The sequence below is a fragment of the Megalops cyprinoides genome, chromosome 9 (assembly GCF_013368585.1).
Source record: "Megalops cyprinoides isolate fMegCyp1 chromosome 9, fMegCyp1.pri, whole genome shotgun sequence".
NCBI classification, from domain to species: Eukaryota; Metazoa; Chordata; class Actinopteri; order Elopiformes; family Megalopidae; genus Megalops; species Megalops cyprinoides.
Window position 1 is genome coordinate 34,600,836 of NC_050591.1, and position 27,383 is coordinate 34,628,218.

The 27,383-nt window shown below is 38.9% G+C and overlaps 1 protein-coding gene across 1 annotated transcript in view; it reads left to right on the top strand.

Moving 5' to 3' along the window:
- The window catches only part of LOC118783426 (opioid-binding protein/cell adhesion molecule homolog), a 320,351-nt gene that overhangs the window by 127,621 nt on the left and 165,347 nt on the right, over window positions 1-27,383 (top strand). The window lies entirely within an intron of this gene.

Below are 27,383 nucleotides of genomic sequence, written 5' to 3' on the forward strand. Positions count from 1 at the left end.
CTGACCACCGGCGATTGAACATGGCGAATCGGCAGAGACGCGTCCAAACTAGAGCTGACAAACACTGACAGGCGCGGAGCACCATCTGCACGTCCGCATGCCGCCTCGCTGCGGCGGGAGAAACTGGGTCGGGGCAGCACCAAGCACGGCACCCGATCTGAGCAGATCAAGGCGTGTTTCAGAGTCACCGGGCACACTGACGCCGCCAATCTGCACGCGGGACTTTAAATATGGAGCGATAAATCCAAACATGATGTTTCACTATCAACATACAGCAGATTTTATTCTATGGATTGCCTTTGCATAAATGCAGTATTATTTTGATTTCAGTGTCAGAGTTTTGCCAGCCACAGCTTGACACCCCTGCACCAGCTGCAAAACAACAATGGGCTGCGTTTATATCGGAGCCATTATATCCGCGACCCCGATCATGACACGGAGGGAGGGATGTGGGTTAATTGCAATCAGTGCAATTAACGGACATATTTGGGGGGATCTCATGAGAGGATAACGGCTTATTTAATGCACATGTATTAAAACTAAGAGCAGCACAGGAGTGCCGTGCGTGGCGTTGTGCTGCACCGCTTTGCTCTTTGCCTCCTGTGCTCACACTAATTGTGTCCATCCACTTTTTTTTTGTGCTGTATTCTTCACTTTCTTCCCTGGGATAATAAGGCCCTTAGAAGCAAGACAGCCAGAGAGTGATGGGCTCAAAACTTTTTTGACCAATCACAGCGCACACTATTGGATAGGACTTTCACTCTAATTAGGTAACCTATCGTTTTGATATCTGGCTGCTGTCATGTCGTTTGTTTGGAAAAGTCCTAACTATCTCCTGCTGCATTTTCAACAACAATAAAACAAACAGGGTGTTGCTTTTCAGCTTTTTCAACAAGTGATATTGGATGTGACCTTTTGAAGGCCTTCTCTCTGTATTTAAATCCAACATTAACAGCAAAAACGTCCTTTGCCACGCTTCCCTTTCCCCTCTCCTTGAAATGGCATTGTAACGCTATGATTAAATCTGGTTGCATTTCAGAATAACTGTTTTTCATCAAAACCAAAATAACCAATCTAGTGTACTTCATCCCCTCTTAAGGATTGCCCAAGAAAGTTTTTTCAACAGAGATAATGACTTAAGATTAAATTATTATATACTGTATTATCATACTATACTGTTACTTCAAGCTTAGCAATTCATGAACTGCACTTGTAATCAGGTGGAGTGCTGCTGCTGTTCCTTTTATCAAGGTATTTAACAAGAACTGCTTCAGGACAATAGCTAGTAATATGACATTTAAGCTATTCATGTTGCCTTGATATCTAAAAAACACAAGTAGTATTTATTCCTTTTGCCTGACAGTTACCATTATCCCTATTAATTTACACAGTTCCACTTTTGCACAGTATACGTTTACGCAGACTGACGTTTGTGGAAGCCAATCAGGTTTCACCTGGGAATTGAAACTGCGACATGGTGGTTACAAACCCCATTCCTTAATCGCTACACCTCACTGCCTCCCCTGGTGAGTGTTTGCTGGATATTTTCCGAGGTGAATATTTATTGGATAATTAAATACAGCCAGGCTTCCCATGCAGAGATAATATCAAGTGCACAATGTTCACAGATAACACTAAATGACTCTCACCTGCTCACCGTTTGACAGATGAGCTTTCGCTGATTTCTCTGACAAGACCAAAAAACTTGCGAGCAGAGCACCAGGGATACTTTTGATGATAATCTATTCTGCCTATATGAATTACTGATTGATGGTGGTCCTGGACATGACCGAAAATGCATTTCCACGCAATGGTGTTTTCGGCAGTTCCTCAGCATCGAAGTCTCGCAAGAATATTGAAGGAACTGATGCAGTGGATAAGCTAGCCACCCGTTTAAATATGTACGCTTGGGCTCATTTCACAAGCATGTTTGAGAGGAGGCACTTTGGCCTGATCAAAAGAGAGCAGCAGGAACAATAATGCATTTTCTGTGTTTTTATCATTCCACAGATGACTGCTGAAAAGATGACAAAACTAATATGCACCATGTACTGGCATCTTTCCATCACCTACAAAATTTTAAATGCATACCACTTGCTGCTTTACCACACAGCACAGTGCCAGATTGCATCAGTATGCCCAATGCATAAGAAATTGAGATGTATCTCTAAAATAAAATGTTGTGGGAAAGAATTTTTAGAATATGAAGACCTTGTTCATGATGATGGTGTCCCACAGCCATGGGCTGTATGCATTATTAGTAGCCACATAAACACACACCAGCTGCAGAATCACGCCATTCTAATTTCCAGCACTCCCTCCACAGGATACTGCTCTATATGCAAAATAATAAATAAAACTAACACCAAATGTGTTGATGGACATGATGGCTGACAGTGGCCAGAAAGTCACCTCTTAATCACCAATTTGGTTCTCAAGCAAGAGTTCTTCATTCAAAAAAAGAAATTTTAAATAAAGCTATCATTTTCACTCCACCAGTTTCTTCTGTTGTTAGTGGAGGGATGCTGTTCCAACCTTTAAACTCTAGAGCAGCTCAGTTCTTTATTAAAAGCTGGTACTTTAATGTAAAAATATAAATACACGAATGAATGCTCAAAGTAAGTAAAATCTATTTTACAGATGATATTTAAGAAAGCATACACAAAATCATAAAACCGTAATGGGCTAATGTCAGGGACAGAAATGATGGTGGTTGCTAAGAAGTCATTCTGTCCTGACATTCACTATCATGAAAGCAGGACCACTTGTAGATGGATTTTTATTGCTGTCCCAAAGTAGCAGCCTTGAATTTTATGTTGTCTGGTAAAAAAAAAAAAAAAATGAATTTAATGAAGTTGCGAATGAAAGAGCAAGATTTGACATTCTGTTGAAAGACTATCTAAATAGCCAGACTTTATCACTGGTGCTCTCATCTGAGAGGCCTTGCTTGGAGGGGGACATGCAGAAGGCACAGATAAAGAATCTCATTAAATTTGATACAGATTGTGTTCAACAAGACAAGCAGGGAAGAAGAACCTTTTCCTGTTGTAACGCAAACATTCCTTGAAGGGATAAGCACGCCAGGCACAAAGAGAAGCGATTCAATTGCCCCTCTCATGCATTTTCAGCCCACTTTATCCTGTAGGTTCTACTGCAATTTAAGCTGAGCCGAAGCTGCTTAGCGCCGCGCTAAAACAATATTAAGAGTAGCCTCTGAGAGCCAGCGCTGCCGTGGTGGTGCTGGTGGTGATGGGCGGGACTGCATCCTGCATATCGATATATAGCTCCGAGAATATTTGGGTTTGTTTTCTTTTACAATGATAGCATATTTGCGACATCTTGGCCATTGCCTGGCCTTGCTTTGCCTGCAGTTAGACTGCATATCATTCTGGGTCACAAAGTTTTGAAAATTTTCATATTTTGACATGAACCAGAAAAAAGTCGATATGCTCATGTGGGTTTCTATAAACAAAATTATGCTATAATCATATCATAAAGTTCCAATATAGGATTAGTACATGTATGTAGATGCATACACCCTCCTCTCCTTGCTGGATAGTATTCTAACTACAGTATGTACTGCACATTAAATAGGATTTTTACTTCATCCAAAGAGCTTGAGAGTCTAAGGCCTCATTTTTAAATTCTGCAACCTCTGGTAGAAATGTGCTTTTTGTTTGTAATTGTGGAACATTGCAAATGTTTGCACAATTGCTATCTGTCTCACAAAGCATCACGGTGACACTGAAAGACAAGCAAGCTATTCACAAGCACCAGCTCCCACCTCATCTCCCACACAGGCTTATGCAGGTGTGCAGTTATCTTTATCCTTGTGTGCATTAACTGGCTCCTAGGCAACACATACACTGATGTCACCACAGTCTTATTTTTTGTTTTTTTTTTGTTTTCAGCCAGCTTGTGTCAATACAACATGATAAATCATTTGGGGGGGGTGTAAATGAAAGTTGTGAAGTTTGACAGGTTATGTTTAAAGAGGAATTTTAAATCTCCTCAGTAATGTCACAGAGCACAGCTGACAAGCACCATCGCTACTGTTCCCTCCTCTGAACATCAGCAGGCACTTGGCTCATAAACATGAATAATTGTGAACCATTATTATTTTTCGTATTTGCATTCATAAATATGTAAATTGACAATACTATTTTTATCAACGCGACATCTCCTGAATGATTATGACAATTCTCTTAATGATCTGGGCACAGGGAATTAAGTCACAGGGGGGATTACACATTGTGAGCAACTCCATTCTACAGTTTCCAGACTTTGTCTTTGGTTTATGCATCCCTAACACAAACGATGCCATTATGCCTTTTTTGCAGCTGTGCGTTGGAAACATATGGAGTGCCAAAGGGTAGTAATGTACTCACTCACCCATTAACTCACTATCTCTCAAAGGCACCTCATTTTAGGGGGTTAATGTTTCAGAAAATATTCTATAGTACACAGTACACTGCATGCGAAATGTGGCTTTTATATAGCAACATGTATACATATCACCCAACAGGTGTGCACACAGGACACACACATACACCATCCCTCCCCCCACATGCCATATACTGAATTCACCAATAGAAAATGGAATGCTGCACTGTTTATATTAATAAGGCATCTAGGAATACATGTCGGTGGTCATGCTGTCCCTTTGCAAACTTCAGGCCATGGGTGTGATTTTGAAGAAGTTGTGGGCGTGTCCAGTTGAGAAACGGTTCTGGGGTAAAACGGTCCTTTCGCTATACGGTAGCATTCACACAGCACTGTGCGCCTCCTCTATCCTTACGAAACCGTAAATCTGGGCTCATTTCAGGAAAAAAGAGTAAAGTACAGTTTACTGCACCAAAAAAAAGAACAAAATGGTGGCCTAATGATCCCTTCTACTGTGAGCTTTCTAAACAGCACTGGATGTATTCTTTCCTTGAAAGCATATTTCTGGAACTATCCCCAGCTATAATTAATGGTGTAAAGGGTGCCCGCGTCTATATATGCAAAATAGACCACAAACTCAATTCAAGACATGCTAATAATACGGCAGATGGAAATGCCTGTCACTGAGCCTCTCCGTCTTCGCCTTTCTTTCACTTTGTTTAATTCTCTTTTCTGTTCTTTATTTTAAATTCGCTTACTAAAATCTGCATATAAAAATGCCTCCCCCAACCCCCACCTGCGCTAATGCAATTCCCTGAAGTAAGTGGATGAATGCATTGTCCAAACGAGGTGTGTGTGTGTGTGTGTGTGTGTGTGGTTGGGAGGGTAGTGGGCGTATGCCAGAGGAAAGGGACTTTCTGTATTTCTGCAATAAGTATAACCCACAATGCACTGTTCCTATTGTAATATTTGTGCATAGAAATGTAATGACAAAGTCCTGCAGAGAGAAGAGCAGAGTTATAATAGAGAGAATAGTACAATAACATTCAAATTGTATTCAGCCACAATATATAGCATTATCAAGCAATGATTCTTCCTCTAAAAAGCCCCTATAAAATGTATGCTTCTCATACAAGGTTTTTCCTTATCAGGAACAGATATATGATTTCATACGCAGACTTTTTTTTTTTTCATTTCATAGATGTCTTTCATACTTCATTATTAATAGTTGAGTAGGCAGGTTGGAGTCCCTCCTACCAAGACTTATGGAACGATGAGATTTAAGACCCATATTGGATTGATAATGGCCCACAAGTTGACCTAAAGCTGTCCAGCATTCAGTTAGGACAGTTAATGGACAGTTCCATACATTTAAGGGGGAGCATATCCGCTTGGAATAGCATTGAAATATAATAATAGTATTTACTGTAGTATACATTTTTCAGAAACATGTATAAAGATTTAATGCATTATGCATCTTTTCATGCAGTATATATTTAAATCATGTTGGTTCTTTTTTCTGATTGATCACAGAACAAAGAAATCCATTCTGGTGGGGTGCTGGAAACTGAGATTCCTCTGTCTCATCTTTAGATCCCTGCTAAAACTGTGATAATAGGCTCCAGCGTATAGTCAGATTAAGGATGAGGCTGCCAAAACCCATCTCCAGACTCACTCATCAGTATCCTTCATCCTTCTACATTTTTAAAACTGCATCCAGCAGTGAGAATCAGTAACACGCTCCAGACTTGTGTTTGCTACTTGGGTACTGAATGATGGCTTTTTTTTTTTCTGAATTATGCAGCGGGTATTGCTGGAGAGGGACTCCCACCATGACTATATTATCATATTAACTGCACTACCGCCTGAAAAAGAAATTAAATCAGACCTTGAATGTCTTCTGAAGCAAAGAATCATCTCTTAATTCCACCACGTTAATTGAATGGATATATTCAAGCTTGAAATTAATGTCAACGTGTACAAAGTCCTTTCAATTTTAACCCAGTGTTAGTGTTTGTTTGCACATGCAGAGAAATCAGACAGGCAAGAGCCACACGGCATTCTTGTTTTTCTATAACATCTTTTAATCCATATTCTATTATTTTGACAAGTGTGTTCCAAGCCAATAATAGAGCAACATGGTAATTAATTTGGTATATACAGTAAGGTATTCACAAAATCAGAATCTCAAGAGTTAGATTGATGATACAATGCTGTGTGACGAATTCAACCAGATACAAATCCAGTTTTGCATCTGTTTATATTAATTATGTTGCGCAAAAGGTTGATGGTGTGGGTTTGAGAGAGACTGCACTGTACCTTTGCTAATATAACTGACAGTAAGGATTACTAGCTAATGCAATACCCTATAAAGACATGTGTAACTCTGTGGCTTCCATGCCTTGTTAAGTGCAAATAGTGGAGCTGATACATAGTTTGTATAGAATACCAGTACCGGTAATTTTTCATTTCAATTTTTAACTGTAATTGAGGAGGCACGTCATCTGTTTGATACAAACTTTGATCAACATTATTTGCTCAACATAAATTGTATACCTGTGTAGGTACACAAAAACTGAAATAAGAGTTTGTCATTTCATAGAAAAACATCTAGGTTAGAGGAAAACGGGTGTACCCACAGACATTCTGTTACATCCAGATACAGTTCCTGTCTTCCCTCCGTCCTCTGTTGAAGTTGGTAATAGGATTTTCTGATGCTGCCTGCGTTTCTGTGCTAGCTATAAATGAACACTAACAGACCAATATGTGTAAAAAAAATTAAATAAATAAATAAATAGTGGCATAACTTTAGTGACCAGTGCAGTGAACATGCAACTCCATCAGCTGTTGAAAGCCAAATAAATTAGATGTGATAGTCATGATTTTTTTTTTTTCCTCAGCACATGATATAGATTACCATAACCAGTTAAAAACAGGATGGCTGTGACAATGGGAAAGTCTTGGATTGCAATTTGTACGGCAGCCCTTAGGAAAGGCGTGTAATTATTAAACCGGATACCGACAAAGACCTAGATCAACATTTGGATACAGCCCTGAAGCTGGCTGCAAATGAAGAGAGTTGTAAAATCCTTTTAAAATGCAAAGTACGTGTCATCTGTATCATACAAGAATACATTATCTAATATTTCTGCCCACAAAACAGATTATGGTATCAATTTTATCAGCATCATGCAATCCTCAGTAGGGCACCCACATTCAAGCTATATTATTTAGCAAAGGTAGCAAAGGAGTTTCTCATGGCTTTACTTTTCAAGCTTTATGACAAACTTTTTTCCTTGAGGTTTTACATTCCAGAACTACAGAGGCACATATTGCCAAGGCTGTGACATTAGTCTGAGTTAAGTAATGTGGAGACATATTGACCAGCTTGCTAACTAGTGCTTAAAATTAAAATTTGCAGGTCTTAGTTTGGTATATGGCCAGTTGCCAAATCAAGTTGTGAAACTAACTGTATAGGTTGTTATGCTGAAGGTAGAAATAGTGTTTGCTTTAAAAAAAGTTATTACTATATGCAGACTGTAGACAGGCAACACTGAAAATGTAAATGTATGTCCGGGATACCTTCTCTTCAGTGTGATGAATGTGATAGGTAAGCTATATGGGTGCGGTAGAACACACAGCTTAAAAATACATGCTGAAGTGACATCACAGCTCATTGCATCCCACAGAGCTGTAAAGGAGCCGAGGCAAAATGTCATGTCCATGTCACCTGCGTAGGTGAACACAAAGCGTGCCGAGGTTCAGCATCCCTGTGTCCCGCCGTCTGCTGGCATCATGCCTCCCTGAGCAAATATCCTCTCTGTTCCGTCCCATTTGACAGTTCATCAGCTGTAAAAAGCCGTGACCGTGAGTGCAGGAGCGAATGTCTCCGCACCCGACAGACGCTCTTCAAAGACCCATCGGAGGAGTGCTGATGGAAGAGTTTGCAGAGGAGGTTTTTCCGTAAAACATTTTATAGAAAACAGAAATTTCTCGTTGAAAACAAGGAAATCAGTTTTGGTTAATATTACTGTTATTCATCGAAACTGTATGCATGATTAAAATGATAACCATGCTTTTATGGTTAAATATCGAATGGCTCGGACAAAAATAAAATACACCACAACTCATTCACTAGAAAGCATGCATGCATTCTTTCAAACAAAAACGAATGCACAATTAAGCCACTCTGGATGTACAATATAATTTCTCATTGTAATTTTCTCTTAGAGTTAACACATTTTACAGGATATACGACCAAATTACTCCTTTACCTGTGCTGCAGTAAAATCGCTCTTATTTAGATATCCTTTCCAGCAATTGTGCATAGTACTTGCTCACTCTTCACACAATTTAGAGCAGACCAGCTAAACTATTAGATTGCTACCAGAATAGGCACTGAAGGAACAAGAATAGATAATACTCCCACTGAATCTCAACAGAAATAGATCCAACCTAACTTTGTATAGACAAATTTTAAGCTCGTAAGAATATGGTCCTTCATACAGACATTCTTTTCAATATGAAGTCTTTGCATTCACATAATCCATGTTTATTCATACACATGTTGATTCTGCATTACTTGCCTGATGACAACCTGAAGGCAGAACCTGACTTTATTATTTGTTAAATTACCTTGTTTAAGCTAATATGCCGATGTTTTTAGGCATACTGTGAGTTTTTGCATGTTTTAATGTGAAGTTTTAATGCATTGTGAGACAACTTTATGTGCAATGATTATTTGCCATCTGATTCTGTAATAACAGTTTTTATCCTGAGAAGATTCTGCTCTTATGAAATACTGCAGTCAATTTATTGCCTTGAACATGAAGTATATGCAAATTACGTTGACACAGATTTGGCAATGTGGTGGTCAGTCCATGAAATGCATAAAATCTATGCGCAAATCAGTTTTACAAAAAAGCGGGGAAACTGTTGGTATATTCATCTCATTTGAATACAAATTAAATTCAAACAAGATTCACTATTCCTTTCTGGAGCCCTCTGAAATTATTGAATTATGAACAATACATTATGTAATGTATTGTCGTAGCAATTTATTGTGATAAAGTGGTAATAACACTATTAATAATGGAATGCAGTGAGCTTTGTATTAATTTTCATCAGATCTCAGATTTCTAAATATGCATTGATTTGTCACTAAAGGACATTAAGTCTTTACATTAGGAGACACACGCAGAGACTAAATGATGTAATTATCCAAACTTGCTGCTCGGTGCATGTCATTCTCTTAGCCCCTCCCACAATGTGCTGGAGCAGGTGGGGGGTGGGGTCCTGAGGCACTCTGTAATGGTGTTTTGCAACAGCATATTACATTACATTACGTTACATTATTTTCACTTAGCAGATGCTCTTGTCCAGAGCAACTTACAGACTACAGTATTTTTCCATTTATACAGCTTGATATTTACCGAGGCAATTAAGTTAACTACCCTGCCCAAGGGTACAACAGCAGTGTCCCAGCAAGGAATCGAACCGGCAACCTTTCAATTACAAGTCCTGCTCCTTACCATTATGTTCCTTACCACTGTTCTAAACTGCCACCCCCCAGCGCTGCAGATGTGGGAGAAAAGCATCTCTGCTCTTTTAGCCTCTAAAAGTTTCCAAAATAGTGAACTTAGCAAAAAAGCTGCTAAGCATTACAAGGGGAGAAAGAGATCATGGTGTTAGTTTCAAAAAGTGAACTCCTAATATAAGAAGAAAAAAAATCCTGTACATTCCATCAAATCTCCGTGAAATTTACCGATTCCATTATATCTTGTGAAAAGATAAAGGCAGCACGGCATGCTGCGGTAATCATAATTGTTTATTGACTGATTTGTTATCGTTAGACGGGGCAGGAGCAATCTCACAGATACACATTACTTACATTATAAGTCTTAAAAATGATAACAGATCATGGACTCAGGTAACCCCAGCAGTCCATAACTGATCTCTGATGCTCTTCCCACCTACCCACATCCACTCACCTGCATGGGATATGAAAGTTACCTCATCATTTAAAATAAAAATACAAATACGTTAAACATACTGATTAAAAGTATGCAGCAGTAGTTCAAAAGCAGGTCATTGGCTGTGGTCTCCATATTTGCATGGTAGATGGCTTAGGGATACCCCAAACTGTAGCAACAAATTATTTCTTGACAATAAGAAATAATTCAGTAAGTATGTAATAAGACACGTTGCTGTCTATAAGGGTATAGGGGTACAGTTAGGGGTACAGTTCATTGGCTTGGATTCCAAGGAAGGGGTCATACCTTGCTGTGGGCCAAGGTCCCCCCCATTGGACCGCATAGGAGTAGACAATAAGGAAGAAATGGGGTGGAGGACATAAGCCGTGAAAAGCTAAAATATGCAAATATACTGTTTTTTATACTTGAGAATGGGACAGGTTTGTTTGTTTTGACTGTGTAAGGATTGTCTAAAATTATCCACCCAGATAATTTTACTTCATTTGGAACTTCAGTAATAAAGAACTTGGACAAATAATACACATATACATAAAATATTTAAAAAATTAAGTACTAGAACTGTACACCAACCTACTGTTACAGAACGGGAAAGAAAATTTCTGAATTTAATGCACTTTGTCTTTGAAATGTCAATGAAATGTGCAATTAGCGTTTCCTCTGCTCAGCAAAATTTCTTCCAGAGGTGTAGACGAACAGAGAACATTATTCAGTGTGATAACGGATCTATTTCTACCCTCAGCCTTATGCACTAGCTATTTTTTGTCCACAGTTGTGTGATGTAGCCTATTGTACATATAATTACATCTGTTTTATTTATAAAGGGAGAAAAATGATGCGATTGCACAGTCTGTAAAGAAATGACCTAAATGAGGTCCTAAAATGAGGACAGCGGCAGTATCCCTGACCATCTGTAACTCCGTCTGCAGCGTCAGGGCACTGCAATGACAGCAGTGCTATGTAACGCTGTTATTTATTTGCTTTGGAGAAGCTCTTCTGTCATTCCCATCTCTCCGTAGAGGTTTTTTTTTTTCTGGGATATTGTTCAAGGGTGCTGTTACAGTAGTGTCCTGTCTGGAATTAAAGCCCATTACTCTTAGGCTTAATGACCAATGTGACCAGCAATGCCACCGTACCCTAGAGGAGAGTGAGTGTGTGTGTGTGTGTGTGTGCGTGCGTGCGTGCGTGCGTACATTTCTATGACAATCCTCTGTATTACAAATTTTAAATTTTGCCTGAGCTGAATGAGAAGCATACACAAGGAGAATGATATGACAGCTCTGTTTTCCACAGGTTAATTTCAGTTCTGTCCAAAAAAGGAGGCCTTAAAGTTGCCGCTGTGTGGGCGCATGAGTCTGCGCTGGTGTATTTATAGGAGAAAGACTGAAAGAGAAGAGAAGTAATATATAATTGAAGTAAACAATTCAAGTCTTTTACCTCCACAATTCAAGATGCCCTTTGACAATCCACATGCAGTTCTGTTTCTGCAAACTTTACATCTGCGTAAACAAATCAGGAACAGCCACTCGCATAGTAACAATCTTAATAATCTGCATTCACTGCGATGTAAGCTGTCAGTAACACGCAAACCAACAGGCTGCTGCTGTTGTGTAAATCTAAATCTCATTTTCCTGCAAGCGATTTGAAGGCTTTTTATGAACAGCCCATCCACCAGTGAAGTGCAAGCGCTAGTGCAGTTTTGCGCTACCTGCTCAGCATGCACGCAGACACCGCACGCCGAACGAGCCCTCCTTATCTCTCCATCGGGCACAGGGCTGTCTTCAGCTGAGCACGCCTATACCGCAGCAGAAGTTGTCACAAGATAAGGCTGCAGAGATCAGGTTGTTTCAGGGATTCTCTTTCAAGCCATTATAATCTTAGACTTCTCCCACTGCTATTTGCGGCTGAGAGAGGGAGTCGGGGGTGGAAGGGAGGAGTGGAGGGGGGTATGGGGAGGGGGGTATGGGGAGGGGGGTCCTCCTTCACTGGGAATCTGTGTCTGTTTCACATCCAGAGTGTAGTCCTTCCATGCGGATCACTCAGTAATTCAGCTCACGCGACTCCAGCACTTCCCTTTCTGTCTGCCCTAAATCTGGGCTATTAGTCTTTATGTCCTGAAGTCTTTTAAGAAATCTCATTTGTAATCTGAGAAGAAAGACAGTTGATAATACCTCAAGGTCTATTGTAAGATCTGCATTGCCACTCTAATTCATAGCTGTATTTCTCATTACTTGTACATTTGACTGTGCTACATGACTTTAGTCATGCTATCCACAGCACTTTACAAATCAGAATAACTCAATAACCTTTTTAAAAAAGAATATATATATATATATATATATATATATATAAAAAAAAAATATATTAAAAAAAAAAAAAAAAATATATATATATATATATATATATATATATATATATATATATATATATATATATATATATATATATATATTTTTTTTTTTTTTAATATATTTTTTTTTTATATATATATATATATATATATATATAATATAACCACATAAAAACTGTTAGTATCCTTGGGTAAGAGGAGATGTAGGGTGTACTGCTTGTCCCCCTACTTCAGCCAGATCACAACTAAGTAACGTAGAGTTCAGTAATTTGCTGAACTAGTAGTTTCGAATGTATTTATAAATGTTGTTGTTGTCGTTGACGTTGTCGTTGTTGTCAATAATCGTTAATTACAAATAATTATTAAATATTAATTAATTAATCCCAGTTTTAGCATGAGGCAAAGCAATCCAATACACTTACCCACTGCCAATGGTTGTTTTCCACAGTACATGCCCCATATCACACTAGAACACATGAGAACCAACACAGTTTGGAGGACTGGTATATCTCTTGCTGTGAACACTTTGCCGATAAATATTTATTTTATGAGTCACTTTTGTACGATGGTTTGAGGAAGGCTAACTAAAGTGGGCCCACCCTATCCTGTCAGGCAATGCCAAATATAATCTACTGCTCTGAGCTCCCAGTCAGTCAGCTACTGGCATGGCTTTGTGTCTACAGGCGTACATCTGGTCTATGTGGGCTTCTGCCTCTGCCTTTGAGTGACTTTAATGATTGAGTCCCCTTGGAAGCCTACTGTATACCCAACTTGTTACAATTGGTTTTCATGGAAGCATGCAGCATATGATAGTCATCTGTGTCATAAAGCTTTATCATTACATGATTCAAAGCCGTATGCCAATTATTTACAGGCTGGTCATAATGTTTGTTTACGGCCATTATTTGATGAAGGTGTTATGAATTTTGTCCAATGCAAGTGATTTATTTAAAACCCCTTTGAAAATGAACTTCAACTTGGATCTGCACAAACGATTTGTACCACTACGCTACGTGGTAGAGCTTCTCCCAGCCTGGGCCAAATGGACCATTGCTGAATAAAATGGAGACCTTTTCACAGTGCTCAGAGGCAAGGAGAGGGGGTATCAGGCGTATCTCTAACACAAGACACCAGGAGAAGTGAAGGTCAGGCAAAGATCTGTACCTGCACCAAGAGGAGCAACATTATTTCAGCTTGTCACATGCACCCTAACTTGGTCTCAATACAGAAACCTGTTGTTCCAGCTCCATATCTGCCTTGGCTGGCCACAGACACAAACATGCTAAAATACAACTGACTATCCACTTTAACCTAGAATAACCCTAACCTGAAGTAACCCACTGGCAATGCTTGCTTATGAAACTCAAACTCCTCCCCTAGAGTCACCCCATATTCTCTGTATGCTATTGTTGCCTCTTCACGGTCACACCACACTCTTCTGTTATCTCTCCCCCGTCTAGCATGCCTCTGTGGTACACCAGCACATTTCTTTTTTTTTTTTTTTTTTTTAAATATACCCCACCTTAATTTTATATTATTTCCAGGGTTCACACCTTACCTCACCTTCACACCTTAAAAATAAAAATAACTGATTACCTGCTTTAGCCTAAATGACTTCTACTGGCAATGCTGATGAACTACACATGGATTTGCTGCATGTGGATATACAATTTGTCACGTTTCCCCACCACAATAGCACTGAACAAACAAAGACCCTCAATGTTTGCAACCCCCCCCCCCCCCCCCCCCCCCAGAGTCCAATTCTCTATCTTACTCTCACGGTCCATCTCCTGGGCAATGTCCGGACAGTGTCTAATTCCCACCACAAAAGGCCTTACTGTGTAACTTACGACACACATATAGAATTGTTTTCTTCCCTACTTCCTCTCGGCTCTACGTCATAATCTCACTACTGCATACCTTCCCACAGTCTCCTGTACACATGCATCAAAGTACAATAGGATATGTGTATTTTTAGCATATTGGATTGTCTGGTTTCCTTATACACTTCCAGACCCCCATATGCATAGTAAAGATATATTAAATTAGCCATTTACTCTATCAATAACTCTGGTTAAAATCAAAAACTAGCATCTACTAGCAATGCTTGTGGGGTATACTCTTAGTCAAAAATTTTCCACCACACTGGTTATCTGAACTTTACATTTTTGTCGCTAAGAGTTAGAGAATATTGCATTCATTTCCATCGTAACTGGAACATGTTTTTTACGAAGTTGTGAGCAAGCAAATAAACAGCCTTACTGACAAAAGGGAAACTGTTCAACAGTGTTGTGTAGTTGCTTTGATGAGAAATGAATTATCTATGGCAAAATCCGAAATAATCTTTCATCCTAAACGTGTAAAGGGCTAATCATTCGGAGGTGGCATGTTCCACTTGTAAACACTAGAGAAAGACACAATGTATTCAGTATGAAATTTCTGGCAAACGGTTGCATGTGGACGGTTGACAATTGGTATGCACATTAGTTATACCAGTTCTAAAGAAATTTGAGTTGCTGTTTTGGATTGTATTAAGAATATTCAACGCTTAAAATAAGATTTTGTAGACGCAGAGCGAGTCCATCGACGGGCTCTCTAGGGGGCGCTTATACACGAACAGTTTTTATGGAAAATTACTTCGGAAGCATGAATTTGTTCATGTTGTGAGAAATATATATAATAGGGAGTTAAAAGAACTTTTATGGTCTTCATTATATGGCATCATGAAGACGTGACAAAAATCAGCTGATAAATGGCTTCCGTTCAGGTTATGCCTCCCTGGTGATTTCAGCTGTGTCAACAGCGAAAAATGAGCCTCCAAGTATGGAGGCAATAACAGCTCAATGGTCTGGTGAGGAAACCCACAACTAGAAAAAAATAACAGGACAAATAAGACAGATCTCAGCCAGTAATTGACTTATTTTTAGTATAACAAAAAGCAATATTAAACAGTGATTAATTCCATATGAATTACTGAAAACAAAACAAATGCAAAAACGGAACAATCCGGTCCAAAACTGTGATGACCTCTGATGACCCCCCTCTGTCATCTGAAAAAGCACGGTCACTGCACATCCTCATAAGAGCCGGTGTAAGACCCCCATCTGTCTCCATGTTCTCTGCAGTGATATTAGCTGTCACCTGTGATACCTCTCTCACCCTGTCTGCTCTGTGCGCTGTTTTCTGCCCTGCTCATGGATGGAGAGCATTAAGATGTCTTGGTCACTTTTTTTTTTTTTTTTAAATTCTGCAGTATTTTGGGTTCTGCTTATACAAAAAGAATCTTTCATTTTCTATGGCAATCAACTCCTGAGTCAGACTCAACCAACATAAATAATGTTGAAGATTAGTTTGCTGTAAACAGACCTTTTAAACAGACCTTTTAAACTGGAGCGGTTACTGCATTCATTAAAAAAAAAATAAATAAAAAAACAGATCTTGATATGCCACTATGGTATACCCACCTCAACATCAAATAAAAGAAAAGGAATAGTACTTTTTATTCCAGGAAATATGTGCCCTCAGATCTGCTTGCATTGGGATCACAGTGCGTGTGTCCATGCTTGTAAAGACATGTCTTAATGCTGCTTGTGATGTCGAGGACTAGTCTTGCTGTTGCAGGGTTTTGAAACAGAATAGCTAAATAGGCATTGATCCATCTTAAAATCTTCAAAGGCCTCTGAGCTCATCCGCTTATGTAGCCATGATGCACAGGTGGTGCAACACAGCAGAAGCAGAAAATTCAAGCCTTTGAGAGAAAACCTTCACTTCATGCAGATATTTTGGTCTGCCATCTTCAGTGAACTGAGGACACTTCCTGTCCTCTTGTGAAGTGTTTGCAGTGGGCATCACCTCTGTCTCGCTCAGATCAAGCATGAAAGATCGGATGTACTTCAGCTCTGTTAGGTAACAGAATAAATATTTTAATTGAATGGACTGGCAGTGCTAGAATTTTTACAATGACAGGCATGCAAAACTATGCTGAGAAGTATTTTGATTAAATGCAAAGTCAAACTCCAATACGGGGGGGAAAAAAAAAAAAACAGGTTTGACGGACGTACGATACATTTGCACCTCAAACATGAAATAATGACAAATATAACAATAAATGAACATGCAGAGGGTGATGTCTGACAAAGCTCCAGCGAGATGTGACTCATTGTGCCGTGTACTATACAGCCCAACATGGTGTGACTTTTGGAATTTATCAATGATTAAGTTTGCTTCTCACCACAGTGAATTTCTGTAAAACTGAGAAAAGGGGTATCAATGTGGTGTAGTGGATAAGGAGACTGACGTAGAGGTTGCTGGTTTGATTCCTGGGTTCTGCCTTGCTATTTTACTGTTCAGGTGGGAACTGAATTGACTCAGTATAAACCGAAGGTATGGATGGGTAATACTACACACGCACAAACTAGGAAAGAGAGCTATGCAGTGTAAGTTGCCCTGGATACGAGAGGCTAAGCAAAAGGACAATGATTATGTGGGTGAAGGACCGTGAAGGCTGACATCTCGTGTTTGTTTTGGATGCACAATCTATAATTGGATACTAAAATGAAAGACAAAAGAAAAACAACAACAAAAAACAGGGATAAACTATCACGCAGGGAAAAAAAAAAAAAACTTTTAATAAAACTTTGCTTCTCATAGGCAAGACCCAGTGGGACTCTGACTCTAATGCACATATTTAATCAGGAAATGGTAAGCCACTGTCTGTGCAATCAGATCTAAGGGGCACAAATACATGCAGCAAAACTTTCAGTTTTCTCGGATTGCGCAATCTACTGTATGTGTCTTGTGTCACTATGTCTATTTTCTTTTCAATTGAGATTTCGTTATGAGTATTTAGAGCATGTGAAAACTTACAATGACCTAAATTTACAGTGAGTGATATTTAAAAAGTTTTGAGATGCTGAAAATTGGCAATTATGATTTCCACAATGTTTCCCTTGGCCTTTTTTCCACATTTGGAAGTACTTTTTTAGGAAGAAGACAGGGTTCTAAGGGAACAGATGAAATTGGATGAACGTTGGAATATTCATTGAATCTTTTCTCAGAAGCTGTAATTAGACATGGCTGGAGCCAGAACTCGAAGCGATCATGCAGCACACAACATTAAATTTAACATCAGGACCACAAGTTATAAAACATTTTCATATTAATCTGGAAGTATTGCACTGCATGCTTAACCCATAACGCACCTCACAAAAACCCACCAAAAAATACTGCAATATAATATTCTGGTTTTCTGAGGTCCTTTTTAGGAAAGAAATGAGTTACTGATACAATCACAGATGGCCCTATCACAGTGAAATGGGATGTGTAAAAATTCTTGATGTCAGCTTTTTGAATATCTGTGGATCTCAGATGGAAAATTAAGTATCATTCATTCAATACAAACAGAGATTTCAAAGGTATTTTCTTATGGTTTACTGATAAGTAGCCCTGTATGAAATGAATGATGTCTCAGAGGTCGTCATTATTTTTACAAAAACCAAGAAATTAGAGATCCTCTGAAGTTTTAGTCCTGGTAGAATCGTTAATTTCTTATCACTCTTTTTTGTGGGGAATAAGGCAAAGGGGAAAGGAATTCAAGCTAACAGACGACATATCCTCCTTATCATATCCGTTAACATTGTTCATGTTAATGAACAGGCTCTGAATTTTCTTTGGATCAGCAGCTGCATTTCATTAATTTCATTAGTGAAAGTGGCAATATTTGAGGTGATTGTAAATGCATCATGCATTTGTAACCAGTTTCAAGTAGTTATAAATGCATCTTTTTTTACATGAGTTTATCAACTATCTCAGTTAGGTTTTTTGGTAGCTACAATTCCTACAGTCTGAAGCTTTGAATTTCCTTCCTTGCCTGATATAGTACGGTGAAAACCTCAGAGATGTACATTTACAACTATGAGAATCCCTTAGTGGTTCATTGCACATCTGGGAGAGCAGACAGACTCCACTATTGACAAAACTCATAGGACCCTGGAAATGTTTGTCTCACACTAATATTACTTGAGAGAAATCATTAGTGAGGTTTTGATTTCCCACAGGAGACAGATTGAAAGAGACGGACTCCAGGCACCCATTTAAACCTTAGTCAGTACACAAGGTCAATTCTCTCACAGTATCTTCAGGGACAGAGTCAATTTATCTGTTTACCTTACAGAATATCCTTGATTTAAAACAGGGCTTCGGCCTCAAGTGGGTTCCTCTATTCTTACTGACTGACGTGGAGACAAACAGTCTTGGAACAGTGTTATCACTTGCAGGGCAGCAGTAAGCTGAGGACAATGTGCAGAGGTGTTATAATACATTAATATACATGTAACAAAGGAATGTATGCCCCAACAGTTGGTATAATAATTATGCTGTCCCAGAGATGGCGACTTTGGCTTTTGTTCCATCCCATACCCTTGCAATTAGATAATTAATTCAATTAATGCATGTAGCCACGTGCTCACAGGCTTAAATGTTTTTTTTTAAAGATCTAGCAACATCTACAGAATAGTAGCCCACCAGCGTATTATCTGTAAAACTGCGGATGATTCACAGTTTCTTGGTTGAAAAAAAATAAATAAAATAAAAAAAAAAAAAACATTTGAAGACCAAAGTAGAAATGAAGAAGGAAAAAAAAACTTAGAATACTCATGTTAATGGAAGGTATAAAGTTTTCTCCAACCAAATTGCTAAAAATGTCTCCCAGCATTAATATCTAAATACAGGACCAAACTTAGAGTTTGGAAAGAGAATATTTGCATGTAGAAGAGCCGGAAGCACTGATAGCTGTTGTATGCCAGCGCATGATAAGAGGATTAAAGAACTGGTCACACGCAACAAATTTCTAGCAAAAATGTGGGCAATGTTCAGGGATTTATATTGACATTACACTGCGGATGGAAACGGGGCCGATAAGCTAAGTGTTAGTGGATGTTGTATTTAAAGTTCAGTAGTCAAGGGAAATGAACTGCCATTAAGCTTAAGTCAATAGTAAGTCAATATTAAGCTTAAGTCAATATTGCGTAAGTAATATAGTCAATACTACTTGTTATAAAATTGTTGGGTTTGTGAATACAAGGCAGGAGTTCAAACTACACATTATTCTCTTGCTGAACATTAATTCATGTAGGCAGGCTTTTTTCTTCACATCAATTATGGGAAATAAGAAAAACAACTCATGGAAATAGGAAAAAAAAGTTATTGGTATTGCAATGCATGAGTCATGGTCAGAGCCACTGTCTGACAATCTGATAACAATTTTAAAATCTTTAGCTGATTTAAGATGACCTAGTTGGTGAAAATAGTCATTATGGCCTATTTATGTGTTCTGCAATGATGTCCAATGCACTCTGAAGTCTGACATAATATATCATCTTAAAATTTGACTGTAGTTTTAGTATCCCTTTAAAGCATATAGCTTGTCAGTTCCTGACACAGCAAGGTTTCCTACACGAGAAGGTTTCCTGTATTCGTACAATCAGAAACCTCTGCATCTAAACCTATGATTGCTAAAAGCTAATTCCAAGAATATGTTAAAATCTGAGAATACTGAATAAAACTTTTCAGTTGTCCCAGGAATAAATCAAGTATTTAAAGAAAGCTTAATAATAAGCTTAGAAAGCTTAAAATATACAAAATGCAGGAAAAAAAAAATTCATTTCTGTTGTATTCTGTCTCAGACAGAATGAACACTATCAAACCAATCACCAGTGTTTCCATTTGTGCTGCTTGGAAGCTATAATAAACAATTGAAAGTCTTTAATAGATTACAGCATGCACATTTACAACAGTCGGCCAGTGCAAGCCTTGGTTTAGCTTTCAAAAATAATCCCTGACTGCCCAGAGAAGAAAACCATTACCTCTGAGAGGATCGTTTGAATACCATGGCTGTACCTAATACCATGAGATACTTTGTGCCTGGAATACCTCAGCCAAAACTGAAGAGTGCAATATGACTTTGGCAAGTGATCTTATTCCATATTCAATGTGTGTGTCACAAAGGTACTTTTCTTATTTCAGCTATTCATAGTAGTGGAATAGTACTGTGGACATAGTATTGTAAGATATTCTAGATCTGCTATAACCAAAAGGGCACCTTGAAATTACAGAAAATATGTTCATCATAGTTTATTATAATATTATATAATAGCTTATAATTTTGCAGTAATAAAAAGCAGGGCTGTTCTATCATAAAAAGGCATGACATCATGTGTTTACGAAAGGATTTTTCCCTACCCAGCTGCTGACATTCACATTAGTGTCCTAAATACCTCAGGCTCATATTCAGGTTAAGGTGCATTCCACAAATGAAGTGGCAGAATGCATGACTACAGGTGTGTGCTTCATACTGGGCTTGCAGTTGACCAGTAGAGTACATTACATTATTGTTTACAGCGACTTACATAGTAACATCATTTGTGGTTAAAACTGCAACCTATGTCAGAAATACTTGTAATGTAAGGTAAATGGATCAATTGATTTTGGCAACAGTTTTGATATCTGGTCCTGATACATAAATGTAAAAAATGTACACACATGTATAAATCCAAGTGTTTTTTATTTATTTTTATTTATTTATTGCAAGTGAGATGAATGTCCAGTCTGCCTTTACCAATAAGTAAAGCATCAGACTAAATATCAATAGCATTCAGTGGGAATGAATTTTAGTACAATACATATCACTGTTGATAAGAGTATAGGGGTATGGGTGTTTGGCTTGGAGTCCATGGAAGGGGTCACAGCTTGTCATAGGCCAAAGTTTTGCCCCCCCCCATGGTTCATGGTTGTCATGAATACCTCATGGTGAGTGAGGATTTTATACTTGGGGAATGGGATGGGTTTAATTGCATAGAGATTGTCTATAAATCCTCCTCCACCAAATCTTTGTTTGCAACTTCAGTTTTTGTCCTGGCCATGACCTGTGAGCAATGTATTTGCACTAGTTTAATTTAGCATTTATTATTGCAAATGTATGCATGACTTCAATCTGATTAGCTAGCCTTGATAGTGCGAAACTAACAAGGTTCCTGCAGCTTTTAATCAAGATGTCTGAAGCATAATATTTTCTGCCTGACCAACCAAGCAATCGTTTAAGACATTTTAAGGGGAATGCTTGTTACACGAAACTCGCTGATTTACCTTGTTGATATGCATGTAACCAATGATCAGTACTCAGCCTCCATCCAACTTTTTTGTCTGATTTGCATTGAAAAACTTCAATAAACCTGGATCAATAAATAACAAACTGGAGTGCCTTCGCAGAATCTCCATGGCAACCCAAGAACATTCCACAAGCTGCACTGCAACATTGGTTATGTTCTTTCACTCCTCCTTAAATGAATCATTTCTGAGCGGGGCACGTTCTCTTTGCCTACCCTCGGGTCTGGGGGTTTTACCGTGTTTGAGAGTCTGTAGGGATGTGTGTAGCGGAAATAAGGAGAATGAGAGCTTATGACAGTGCTCTGCTACAGAAACAGGTTTCACCTCCTATGTCCATAAGAGGGGTGTGATTGGATCCCTGGACTGGGGACCTTGGCCTTGCGCTCATTGAGGCAATTGTGTCTTTTGTTGTGCCATGCTGACTGCCAAGGCCAGGGTTTGAATCCTGCAGCAGACAGACCTCCTTCACAAGTGGGGGAGAAGGCCGTACGCCTTCAAAGGTCACATCAAGCACTGCCTTCAGTGACATTTAGAGAGGAGAGTTCAACAGCTCAATTGTGGAAGGAAGAAAAAAACAGGATTGGTCTGCACTGTGATGCAAAAGATGATCCTGCACAAAACTGGACTGCATCCTTCCCGCACCGTTCAGACCTCGAGCTGCTCCTGGCCGACGCCGTGACAGTGAAAGATGAGGGGGACCGCATTTCCTCTCCAGACTGACATTTGTCATCATCTCAAGTTCGATCGTTTGAGGGAGAGGGCGCATATTAATCTCAGGACATCTGAAGGAGTCTGCGCCAGTGACTATGGGTATTTATAAACAAGAGAAACAAATGTGTCTGCAGGAGAGGAAAACCTGGAGCAGCATCAGTTCACCGGTTCTGTCTATTATTCATGCAGCCTGGTGCAAACCCATTTGTACTCACAGACCATTAGGTCACAGATCTGCATTATCATTTACACTATTGACGGATAGACAAATGCGCACTTAGTGCCACTGAGGCAAGATGCATCCCCGTCTTCTCCCTTCTCGGTGAAAGTCTGGATGTTATTTCAGTAACCTCAGAAACACAGTATCGAACGTTCCTGCACGTCAGTGAGCTCTCCTTTGTGCAGTTATGCAATCTCCTAGAAAGTGAAACGATTTTATTTGTGTGCTTGACTAGCAGAATCTTCATATCAGAGGTTTAATTATGTTAAGCAATTCCAGCAATGTGTTTTGACATGAGCAATTATGTTTCACTGCAGGGCTATAGCCAACATTGTTTAGAGTTTTGCAGTTTATGTAATCTTTTTACTTACACTGCAGGTCTAGCGTCAGGGTTTTGCACAATTACACCACCTTTACTGCATTCATGTAAAAATGAGAAAAAAGTAGTAACTCAATGAAAGTAAAAGTGAGGTTCTATCCTGTCTTTTATCTGAAGGGCATCAGTCATATCTCCATATCCACAGGAGCCTAGCATCTGTAAAGGTAGTTGTGCGTGTGAACAAGTCCATTGTGGGGGGTTTCACCGGCTGTGCAGTGCTGTTGCACTCGGCAAAGGAAGATTAAAAGGAAGAACGCATCTTGGTTGCAGAAAAATCTGAGTTTATTATTTCGGGCACGTTTACTTCTTGCTTCCCTCGAGGATTACGATGGTGAGCTCTTGCAAGGACTCAAAAAGAAACAAAACTGCAAATGAATATGTGAATCCTAGAGTTCTATTCTTGTCAACGTAACTTTTTTCAAAACAGCAAAACAGAAGAACGATTCAGAGAAGCAGTGCATTTAACCACGATGGATGTGAGAGCAGTTCTGGGACTGTGATCTGCAAAATAGCTGGCAAAAAAAAACATGAACTACTTGCATTTCACAAAGCGCTGTGCAATTGCTGAATGCATGTTTCAAACCCGTGAGTCACAAGTCTCTCATGTCAAACGACTTTGATTTTTTTCAAGGCCAATGATGATACTGCCGTTTTAGGTAGCAGGAAGACAGACAGCCCAATATGATTTTTTTTCATTTTTATTATTTATTTATTCATTATACATCATTTATTTAAAATTTAAGTTATGAACTGCAGACTTACATTAAATTAAACATGAACATAAACATGAACACATCTAATCCATGTCTTCATAATCCGAAACATTTTCAGTAATTTAGTGTTCAATGCTAAAGTTAAATTTTGATGGTACAATTGATTTGTCAGTCATGTTCAACATCTGGCTAGATTCGCACACCCAGTGCAGTCCCTGGTACTGCAGCAAAGCATATCCATAGTCACTGTCAGTCTTTCTTTCTATTAATCATTTTACACTTTGGGACATGCTCCCTGAGAATGACCTGCCATTACCGATATGGTGTAAAATGCAAATAGCAGTCTGGCTGATACATTGGTCAAGCTCTTCTCAGTGAAAATGCAAGACTGAGCAGGTGCATCCTTTCACATCATCATTGTGTAGGTGAAATTTGAAAAACCAAAAGGTCCAATTCCAAGTGTTATCGATGAACTAATAAGCAATAAGCATAACAGAAAATGCCGCCCCCCCCCCCCCCCCCCCCCCCCCCCCAGATTTCTTGTAAAACAGGAAGTGGCGTATCACTTGTGGCTGTATACACATTCATCTGGTTTGCACACTATGAAGCAACAGAGACAGAACTCGCTTTTCACATATGACATTAAAACCTTTGATCAGTTTACATTTAATCTTTTCACGCCTCATTACCATCAATGTACTGTTACATTCCATTTGTATCTAGCCAATGCAGTTAGTTCTACTACAATTAAATGAATCAATTTCTTTTTACAAGCCAGACATCAGTTTTCCCTCAGATAGACAAACATTCAGACAGGCCCAGTAAAGATGATGATAGGCAATTCATGATACTTGATACTTACATGATATTACAATATACAGTATATGTCATACACATGACTTAACAAATGCCATGTTCTGTATAAAATGTCCAGCACTGACCTAGTGAATGAATTCTTAGAGCTATGAACTCTCCAATAGCAATTGACATCTATACATACATGGCTGGAGGAGTATGTATTTGTCTTGTTCAAGAACATAAATGAAAGACTGTACTCTCCTCCTTGTGACCCTAACACAGGGTTTCATTTTCTTTACTGAAATCATTGATATTTACCTCAGTAACTCTCAGTCATAACACAAATTCAAGAATATAAACAATGATAAACCTAATTGCTACTCTTCAATAACGCAGTATCACTCACAGTAGGACTCACATTAAAGTGTTTACATAAAGACAGCATCGTAACAACGCATAATTTCATCTTTAGATCTTAACCATTATGATCAAACAGTGCAACTGATGAATTCATGCTATATAATTTGCCGTTCGCTGTGTTGCAGGTTGTAACCAAATTGCAGTGCTGTGTGCTTTTACATGGCAAACATGGCTATCCAGAGAAGTGCATTACCTGTAATTTAAGTATCTTTAAGATTTATGTGTGACCACATAATTATATCAATAGAAACTCTCATCATTCCCTATACTTGGGGCTGGCAGGTCACTAACTATGTTAGCCCAGCTGGTGCCAATAACAGATGCCAGAATAAGTTGAAATCGCGGCTGCATTGTGTGTAGCTGAAATAAAAAAAAGGCAATTTAGTGCATTTTAAAGACATGAAAGTGAATTTCAGCATACTCTTTAACATTGTTTCTCTTAGATGTAGCAAACATCTGTAAATGCAATTCACATTCAGTACGTATGGATTTGTAGGACCTGAGAGAGCTCCATTCCCTTTATCAGTCTTCCATTTCATGCCAGGCAAATAGGATAAATGCTATATTTACAGCATTGAATCAGCTCGCTACAGCTGCAGTACCTCATATTTAAGGGGAACTTTACTGGGGGAAAAAAAATTTAGGGAAAAAAAATGACTTGTGCTCAGCAAGTGATCTGCAACTCTGAATCCCTGTGAATCCAAGTCATAGAATGAGCCTCACTTTCTTTGATGTTTGCTACCTTTTGACCTGCCTTTTGAAACACTGGGGGGGAGGAGGTGAAATGATGCACACAGAGATTAGGCAGTGCACCATTATCACTGTATGTCACATAGCAAGTAAGTGCCACCTTGTTCTAGTTGCATGATACAAAGGCTCATATTTGACTTGACAATCTTATCTGAGAGTTCCTCCAAAGACTGTCAAGGCAAGGATTCTGCAATCCACGCTACCTGTGACAATGACTTGACAGCTACTTTTATCTGCAATCATTCCATCCAAGGCCCGTGTCATCTGGATGTAAAACAACAACCTCTACAAATGATCACTTGAATCTTTTTTTTTTTTTTCTTTTGTCTAAAGCTTGAATCTCACAGTTCCATCACATTAAATCATTTCTCTGCTGACGCTGGTAAGATTGAGATCAACGCGAGTCAAACAGCATTTACCTCATGCTGGGAAGGCATGCTGTCATTCAAAAAGAACTTCACCATCATCAAGTGGCTGGGAAGACAGAAAACAACATGGAGGGCTTATATGTGGCATTTATAACCTACTGCAAAATACTGGTCTGATCAACTAATGAATAAACGGAATAAAACGCTGTCAGCGATGTCTCAGAAATATCCTGCATGGATGGAAACATCCCTCTGTAGTATTATCAGAACAAACAAAATCATCTTGTTTGTAAGTTTCCTCCAAACAGATATAAAGAAAGGTAATTGAAAATTCAAAGCTTGAGCTGGACCAAGGCCCGATTTCTTAATGACTGACCTATAATGCAAATACAGGTTCTCACACCCAAAACTCCTTATGCAGAGAATCTCCATGTACAGGCATCAATTTCATTTCATGGCTGCTGTTCTGTCCTTGGATGCTGAAATGGATTGCACCTCAGTCAAATGAATCAATATGAATTACATTAGTAAATGTGGTGATGTTTAGCCCCTGCTTTCAGTGCATTGAGGAGTTTGTCTCGCTGTTGGATTGTGAGGTTGTTTCTCTCACAATACATGGAATTTGAAGTGGCATTTGTTTAATTATATAAATCAGATTTTTTTGATATATTGCAATATAGTGTAATTGTTGGTATTTGGCCATCATTAGACATCATTGCAGACATACTGTCAGACACCAACACTGAGACATACACATTTAATCTGATGATGTTCGGATGAGCAATCTAACCATGTTCATGTGAGTTATCTAGCGAATTCATACGAGCGTGTCAAGAGGGTAATGTGGCATAGGGGTCATAGGGAAGAACAGGCTGTCACACAAAGGCTAAGATACTGAGCTTTTACTATTTACCAAGGTGCCGCAGTGTTCAGGTGGTCAGTATTTCCAGTGTATGCCTGTGGCAGCAGAACTGCATCACATTCATAATTACATTCAGAAATGACTGAAAATGACCAAACAAATGTGATGGCGAGGTAACAGACTTGTAATGACTGGGTGGAAAAATATATTGTATGCGCATACATGGCAGTGCGGAGTCAGTTGACTTGCTAGTCACGTACAGATTACTACAATGCAG